The 6999-nt window shown below is 40.1% G+C and overlaps 1 pseudogene; it reads left to right on the top strand.

Annotated features, from left to right (window-relative positions):
- The first annotated feature begins 851 nt into the window (after nucleotides 1–851).
- Nucleotides 852–6999, top strand: part of LOC122941942 — a 122366-nt pseudogene continuing 116218 nt past the window's right edge.

Below are 6999 nucleotides of genomic sequence, written 5' to 3'. Positions count from 1 at the left end.
CTAGAACTTCAACATCTACACTTTATTATCCCCTCTAATGGCTCTTATTATTATCTCCAGTAATTGTATCTTACATAGGATTTTGTAGGATTTCACTTCTTCTCATCTTCTCTCCATTCAGGTTCCTACAGTATAGAATCCACTAAGTGGATATCTTCTATGTAAGATCCTCCTCCTGATTTGACCCATCAACGATGGCTAAGGACAGGGACAAGATGGCGGAGAGTATAATAAATGTCACCCTAGAGATCCTCTTCCAGCTTACTGGGGAGGTGAGAGATTCTGATGATGTCACATTACATCATCTTATCTATGTTACTAACAGATGGACATGACTGGAGAGATGAGGGACTCTGGAGATGTATGGAGTGATATTTATTACTGTGTCTCTTCATAACCAGGACTACACAGTGGTGAAGAAGGCCTCTAGTGAGAGCTGTCAGGACCCCCTAATACATGAGGAATTTAATAGAGAGAAGATCCTAGAACTCGCCAACAAGATGATTGAGCTGCTGACTGGAGAGGTGACACTGCTGGGAATGCTGGGACATTATATAGGAACGCTATGAAGGGATCTGGGTGATGACTGTATCATTGTGTTGTCAGGTTCCTATAAGGTGTCAGGATGTCACCGTTTATTTCTCCATGGAGGAGTGGGAGTATTTAGAAGGGCACAAGGATCTGTACAAGGACGTCATGATGGAGGATCACCGGCCTCTCACATCACCAGGTAATAGACATGACTAAATACACATGTCCTCTCTTTATCTGTATGTAAGGAATGAATTCAGTCACTGGATGTGTTTCCTACAGTTAAGGAAGAGATAAGAACACCGGGGAGATGTCCCAGTCCTCTTCTTCCACAGGATGGTTCAGAAGAACATCACAATGTCCCACAGGATGATCAGGTAGATGGAGATAAGGTCTCATGAAATGTTCCCTATGATCTGTAGAAGACTGTGAAGATCGTCTGTTCAGTCTTGTTTTATCCACCAGTATTATATGTTTTATCCTTGTATAATGAGAAAGGTGTAGAAGGCAGGATTATAGCTGACCATAGACATTACAGGGTGTCTTGATTTTCTCACAGTTTTCTGGATATGGAAACTACTGATTGGTTGGATTTGTATGAGACCTGCAGATTTTTGGTTTTCATTCTAATTAATGATTTTTTTTCTCGCCTAAAATATTTCACACAACTTCTCCAACTGTCTAATGACTCTTACAATATTTCTTTCACAGCTTTTGAATCCGGGCGAAGATCTGAACATTATATATGTTACAGAGACAGATGTGAGGGGTGATGAGCAGAGTAGAGAGGACATTCCAACAGGTAACCGCCCAGGTGAGTAGTAACCACTAAATAAAGAAGAGCCTTATGGCAGAGCCACCACCAGGCAGGCTAAACAGTTAGCAGCTGCCTGTCTGTCAGTGAAGATATCACAATTTCCAGGATTAAGGAAGTAATCACAGGAAAAATTTAGCATTGGTGAGTGATAGCTTGCTGTGCTGTGTTGTTCTGCTCAACCTCTTCCTGCTAAAAACGTCAATGCTATCCCCCACCCTCCTCCGGGGCTCTAAACAATTTCACTATATGTGGTCCCAAAATATCTCAGGACTAATGGTCTCCTTGTAGACACCTCAGGGATCACATTAGTGAGGATAGTCATAGTCAGAATTACACTGACGAGCCAAAGGGTAATCATGTTTTGAACTTTTGACTTTCAGGCTCCATATCTCATCATTGACTACAGCTTTGAATGTGCGACTATCATCATTTTATAGTCAATCATCTTGGCTATCTCATATATAAATTGGACTAGCATATAATTAGTTATGCAGATTCTTGTACTGTTTTGCTCCTTTCCTTAAATTCTAAATTAAAATTTATATATTTTTTTTTTTAGTATTTTGTAAATCCACCTTTTGGCTTTCAACGCTGCCTGAATCCTTCTGGGCATGTTCTCGATCAGATTCAAGCATGTCTCGACCGAAATCTGTTCCTAGGTCTCTTCTACACATTCCCAATGTTGGTACATACTGGTCAACTCACTTAGGTACAAATACAGCTTTTTCTTTAACTCTACCCACATGTGTTCGATTGGGTTAAGGTCTGGGGACTGTGGGGGCCAATCCAGCACCTCTATTTCATTGTCGTTGGACCATTTATTTGCCAATCTCAATGTATGCTTCAGGTCGTTGTCCTGCTGGTACACAATGTTGTCCTTTTCATACCCATAGTACTCAAGTGTACGAAGTAACTCGTCTTGTAGGATACTCGCATATAGCTCTGCATTAAGACCACCATTGATCCTGGTCAAGTATCCAACACCTTTGGCTGTGAAAAAAACCCATATCATCAGGCTTTCTCCACCAAGCTTGACAGTTCCTTCAATTTCTTGATTCGTTAGCCACTATTCCAGACTTGTGTAATGTGCGTTTCACAGTGCTTGCATGGACGTCTGTGATCTCACTATTATGAAGCATATGAGCCACCTCCACTGCTGTGTTTGTCGCGCCAGGACTAATGATGAGCCAAATTGTTGGCAGATTTTTTTGCCAGGATGTCCACCTCGGCTTTGGAATGGATGGACTTCATTTCATATTCTTCCAACTGTCATGGCAGTTTGGTAATTTTCTTGGCCGAGATACAGCTATCGATGAGCTGGATGATGCTGTTTCTCTTTTCTTGGGAAATCTTCACGGTTGCTCCTGGATTCGAACCAGTGCCCGTTCACTTGGGAATCAACCTAATAACGCACTGAGCTATTAGAGAACATGAGAACAGGTTGTAATTTGTAATATACAAGAAGGAAAATATTGCTCCTCCACAGTAACATTGCAGTTACATGACAAGAATCTGCTAATCATATGCTAAATAGTTGCAAGTCTAATTTATGTATGAGATAGCCAAGATGATTGTCTACAAAATAATGGCAGTCTCATCATCGAAGCTGTAGTGAATGTTGAGCTATGGAGCCTGAAAGTCAAAAGTTAAAAACATTGTTACCTTTTTGCTTGTCAGTGCATTGTATGTACAAAGCGTCTTTATAGGTGAGCAGTTCTATATTTGTCATACACCATGGGGGACATTTATGAAGATCGGCAATTTAGACAGACACTGGTCTTTGTCCCTCCTGCACTGGTGGTTCATCTGCTGGCCTCTACATAACTTAGGCAGGACTTTACACTTGTCTAACATTGGGAATGTGAAATAGAGGTGCTGGATTGGCCCCCACAGTCCTCAGACCTCAACCCAATCAAACACATGTGGGTAGAGTTAAGAAAAAGTTGTATTTGTACCCAAGTGAGTTGACCAGTATGCACCAACATTGGGAATGTGTAGACCTGGGAACAGATTTCGGTCGAGACATGCTTGAATCTGATCGGGAGCATGCCCAGAAGGATTCAGGCAGTGTTGAAAGCCAAAGGTGGATTTACGAAATACAAAAAAATAATAGAAATTTAAATTTAGAATTTAAAGGGAACCTGTTACTGGGATTTTGTGTATAGAGCTGAGGACATGGGTTGCTAGATGGCTGCTAGCACATCCGCAATACCCAGTCCCCATAGCTCTGTGTGCTTTTATTGTGTAAAAAAAAACGATTTGATACATATGCAAATTAACCTGAGATGAGTCCTGTCCCTGACTCATCTCACGTACATGACTCCTTTCTGGTTAATTTGCATATATATCAAATTGTTTTTTTTTTTACACAATAAAAGCACACAGAGCTATGGGGACTGGATATTGCGGATGTGCTAGCAGCCATCTAGCAACCCATGTCCTCAGCTCTATACACAAAATCCCGGTGACAGGTTCCCTTTAAGGAAAGGAGCAAAACGGTACAAGAATCTGCATAACTAACCATATGCTAAATAGTTGCTAGTCCAATTTATATATGAGATAGCCAAGATGGTTGTCTATATAAAAATGATGATAGTCTCACATTCGAAGCTGTAGTGGATGATGAGATATGGAGCCTGAAAGTCAAAAGTTCAAAACATTGTTACCCTTTGGCTCGTCAGTGTAATTCTGACTCCCTTGCTGGCTTAAGGCTAGGTCTACACGACGACATTTGTCGCGCGACATTTTGTTGCACCAATGTCGCGCGACAATTTTTATAATGGCAGTCTATGGTGTCGCACTGCAACATGCGACATGCTGCGACTGCGACGCGACAGTCGCAGAAAATCCATTCAAGATGGATTTTTCTGCGACTGTCGCGTCGCAATCGCAACATGTCGCATGTTGCAGTGCGACACCATAGACTGCCATTATAAAAATTGTCGCGCGACATTGATGTAACAAAATGTCGCGCGACAACTGTTGCGCCCTATCTGTCGCGCGACTTTTTGTAGCGTGACAAATGTCGTCGTGTAGACCTAGCCTAAATCTAGACCATTTTCTCTGCCTAAAGAAAAATGATAATGATAATTGAGACGTGCCTGCCGGCCCGCCCTTTTTTAGATCTTGCGTGAGCGGTGGAAAAGGGAATAAAGTTGCACATTGCAGTGCAAATATATATATATATATATATATATATATATATATATATAATCTTCAATTTGCCTGCATGGAAACTTATATGTAGCTACAGATTCCCTTTATCAGCCTTAATCCAGCTGTCATGTGGCGTCAATGAAGCCAGAAATCTCCAGCAGCTCCTAGCTGTCGCAGATTTCTGGTTAGGTGTACAGACTGTAAGGCGGATGCCCCTAATTTATGACAAGGCCTGCATGTCGTCAAAAAATAGGCGCATCCTCCTAAAGCCCCTGTCATGATAAATCTCCCCCAGTGTGCCTTTTCAATTTGTACAGTAAGGTATCAGGATTTGGCCATTTTCAAATCTGAACAATATCATTGGAGAGGTGTGATTCCTTTTGAATGGAAAAGAAAATGCTTAACTTATTTAGGCAACCAGATTCCTGCAAATCCCTTTAAGATCTACTTTGCTAATATTCCCCCCCTTATTCCCATAGTTATTCAGGAAATATGTTCCTAGAAGAAACTCTAGCTATCGTTTGCTTTTCAAAGTCATTCAGATTTTCTCCTTTTTGAAACTTCTCTTCATTTTACAAATGCTGCCAATGCAGGCACGAGAATGACAGAGCTGGGCAAGATGGCCGGCCCTGTCATCAACAGACAGGTGGCCGCTTCCTCACCTCTGGAGCGAGGACCTCACAGGTGAAGAAAAATCGAAAACTGATAATAAATAGTTATACTTCTTCCAAAGCCGTGAATGTTTTGTACATGACCATACTATTCTTCCCATCTTTCCTGCTCTGTGCCAAAATGCATGTAATCGTCAGTGTGTGAGATGGACACCACCTAATAGCACTGACTCACAGGTCCCTTCATCATCCTCCAAGGTTACATTATTTAAAAATAACAAAAATCAATTTTATTCTTAGCAGATGACTGTACCGGGAGCTTAGAAGAATATTTGGTATCTTCAGATTTTAATGCAGATGATTATGGAATCGAGCAGGATACATATGCAGAGCATGCCATTGTCTCAGATATACTCTCGGCTTTTCAAAGAAAAGACCCATCATCTAATCCTTTCAATCAGTTTCAATCTTCTGATTTATCACAGACTGTTAAGAAAAATAAAAGTCACAGAACAGGTGAACGTCAAAGAACTCACACAGAAGAGAAGGCTTTTTCATGTTCACAATGTGGAAAATGTTTTAACAAAAAGTCAAATCTTGTTGCTCATGAAAGAAACCACACAGGGGAGAAGCCATATTCATGTTCAGAATGTGGAAAATGTTTTAACCATAAATCAAATCTTTCTAAACATGAGAAATTTCACACAGGGGACAAGCCATTGTCATGTTCAGAGTGTGGGATACGTTTCATCTACAACTCAGATCTTGTTATACACCAGAGAATTCACACAGGGAATAAGCCATTTTCCTGTTCAGAATGTGAAAAACATTTTAACCGTAAAGCACATCTTGTTATACATAAGAGAATTCACACAAGGGAGAAGTCCTTTTCATGCCCAGAATGTGGGAAATGTTTTATAGATAAATCTGCTCTTGTTACACATCAGAGAATTCACACAGGGGAGAAGCCATTTTCCTGTTCAGAATGTGGAAAATGTTTTAGTGATAAATCATCTCTTTTAAGACATCAGAGAATTCACACAGGAGAGAAACCATTTTCATGTTCAGATTGCGGAAAATCTTTCTACCAGAAATCAAGTCTTGTTACACATCAGAGAATTCACACAGGGGAGAAGCCATTTTCATGTTCAGAATGTGGGAAATCTTTCAACCAGAAATCAAGTCTTGTTACACATCAGAGAATTCACACAGGGGAGAAGCCATTTTCATGTTCAGAATGTGGGAAATCTTTCAACCAGAAAGGAGATCTTATTAAACATTTGAGAATTCACACAGGGAAGAAACAAGTTTAATGTTCAGAATGTGGGAACTCTTGTTGACCATGAAATAATTTACAGAAAGAAACCATTCCTATTTGCGATATGTGGGTAGTGTTTTAACCAAGGAACTTACAAAAAAAAATGTTTTTATGTCCACAATGTGGGAAATGATTTATCCAGAAATCATGTCTACTTAAACGTTAACCCCTTAAAGACCAAGCCAGATTTTTGGAAAATATACATCAGGAAACAATTATGTAACAGTTTTGTGCATTGAAATCATTTTTTACCACATTTTGTACTTTCTTTTATTGTTAAAATATGTTTCTATGGGTTGCATTTACGTTAGTGATGAGCGAAACAAGCTTTAGATACTACGGATTCTACATACGAAGTGTTTAAAACTTCGGATTAATACTGTACGGGGATCTGTCTCCATACAGTATTAAAATGTATGGGCCCTGAGGATCCGAAGTTATTTGTGAAGTTGCGCATGACTTCGTTGAATAATTTTGGTAATTGATTTTTAAAGTGGAAACCCACTTGAAACCTAACTCAGCTTCGATTCCGAGGTACCAGTCACACTTACAGTTGCTGTAAACAG

Source organism: Bufo gargarizans, chromosome 6 (genome assembly GCF_014858855.1).
Source record: "Bufo gargarizans isolate SCDJY-AF-19 chromosome 6, ASM1485885v1, whole genome shotgun sequence".
Taxonomy (NCBI): Eukaryota; Metazoa; Chordata; class Amphibia; order Anura; family Bufonidae; genus Bufo; species Bufo gargarizans.
The sequence above is the reverse complement of the archived record's forward strand: the minus strand, read 5'-3'. Positions and strand labels throughout refer to the sequence as shown.